General features: G+C 42.5%; 1 protein-coding gene across 1 annotated transcript in view; it reads right to left on the minus strand.

Moving 5' to 3' along the window:
• The window catches only part of LOC101859588 (DNA mismatch repair protein Msh6), a gene marked incomplete in the record, with an annotated part of 50,897 nt that overhangs the window by 47,756 nt on the left and 1,018 nt on the right, over positions 1-2,123 (minus strand).

Genomic DNA, 2,123 nt, shown 5'->3' on the forward strand with positions numbered 1-2,123 from the left:
GGAATAGGCTTTCATAACGCAAACACAATGCCATTCCAGTTCTCAAGATGTTTGTTTTTCTATTTTTATTCTTCTGTCATGCAATCAAGCAAATAAGCGAGGCCTCGTTTGTAGCGCCCGAGGCAACCGATGGCTGATGACGTCACTCAGTGGAAATTTCCCAGCAGCAGGTCGTTCGCAAATGGCAATGCCGCTTTTTCCCTTAGTTACTCCCACATTTTTAAGGATTACGCGAGAACTGCTAAACACAGAAGCTTGAAATTTTAAGGGAATAAAGAAAAATGGTGAACAACGTATAAGTCAGTTTGACAAATCACAGCTCCGAAAAATCTTCAAAGCGCACCACATCAACCACTTTCGCAAACGTTTTCGACTGCTTCTAGGATGGGTACAATGTTGTCAAACTGCATACTACTACATTGACCTCTTTTCTGATTGGCTGCCAAGTTTCATTCATATCCATTCACGAGAAGCGACGTGAGAGCGAGTTGAAGTCAACAACCTTTGCGTTCGTGCGTCCCACGAAACACCCCCGCTGCGGGGGTCAAAAATCGGCAGAACAAAACGCGCTCGGTGGGCATTGCTAGTGTGTGTGTGTGTGTACGAGTGTGCGTGCGTGCGTGCAGGTGCTTAAAGTTGGCAATAAAGAAACTGTTTTTAGACATGAGAAATTGAAATATTGTACTGAGTAACTGGGGTCAATATCAACTATATAGCAATGACAATGAAAAATTAAATTTTCATCCAATTGCTTAAAAATGGGCTTAAATGAAAATAGAGTAAATTCTAAGAACTTATGGTTTTTAAATTTTAAAAATCCATTGATAAATAAAAAAGTTATTATGATTTTTGTTTGCAAAATGTTAGAGGACCTTATAGGAAAAAATCGCCAAAATGTGGGACATGTTTTGATGTATTTTGAGGAAAAACTGTTCATAAGTCAGTAATGAATTGGAGCATATGAATGAAACTTGGCATCTCCATGTGATTTTTAGTGCCGAATCTAGTTCTGCTATCACTTTTTCGATGTTTTCATTACTTTGGATCTTAAAGACTGATATTTGCATGAAATTTGTTGAATTGCGTGACATCGTTTTTACCGCGACGCGATCACCCCTTCTAAAACTCAGTAAAGCGCTATCGGGAAAACCCGCGATGTAGTCATCGGTGACCCATTTGGTTATAGGCAGCCAATCACATGCCGCCTAGCGATCACGCGCCTCTTGCGTGCCGGCACCTCACGTTTGGAATGCGTGATCAAGTTTCTAGATCTAGTGTTTTATCAATGGATGGGTGGTAATTTTAAGTTGGTACGGAAAATCTACTTAACGCAGAGATCTGAAATTTTACAGCAATAAAGAAGACATGTGGGGCGCTTGTGTGGTCGGCGATCAACCCGCAGCTCCGCTTAGTTTTCGAACCGCAGAGGAAATTCGCACAAACACGGCAATATCTCCGGTTCTAGTGATCGTTCGGGATTGTACGCTGGCATGTCCTTAGTTTAACCTTTCCTCTGGTTGGTTGCCGAGTTTCATTTATTTTCGTCCAGGAGTTTTCCCGTAACTAAACTTAGAAGAGAGTCACTTCTGATTCCGAGCGGCCCAAAAAATACCCCTCGCGCGGAGGCCGATTTCCGGCCCAAGGCGCAGCGGGTGATTGGCATTGCTAAACTATAGCAGTCACTCCGCAACTCTGCTGCGTGCGACATAATCAAAGATCGCGGCTCAGACTGACAAGTCTTTCGGCCCCTTTAAACAATGCGACTAAACGTAGACGTAGAACGACGCACTTGCCTGGTCGGCTGTTATTACTGTTAATTTTTAGTATTAATGTGATGTCGTCACATCCTGAGATACCCACCAATTATTTTCAGAAGGCCCTGCATGGAGATCCCTCATGAAACGACATGTTGGGTCAGTGGCTTGACGTATTATAAATCCGTATCTATGTGTTTCGCACAGTAAAATTTCACACTTGGACATGATGGAAGATCGCTTAGTAAAGATCGTTGATGCTCAGAACAGTAAGAACGCTGTGAGTGTGAGGCTTGAACTTGAAATTGAAATACGGTAAACGCAAAGACAAAAAAGCGCACGAAAATTGCAGTGAAGACACAGGAAAAT

The sequence above is a fragment of the Aplysia californica genome, unplaced genomic scaffold (genome assembly GCF_000002075.1).
Source record: "Aplysia californica isolate F4 #8 unplaced genomic scaffold, AplCal3.0 scaffold00476, whole genome shotgun sequence".
Taxonomy (NCBI): Eukaryota; Metazoa; Mollusca; class Gastropoda; order Aplysiida; family Aplysiidae; genus Aplysia; species Aplysia californica.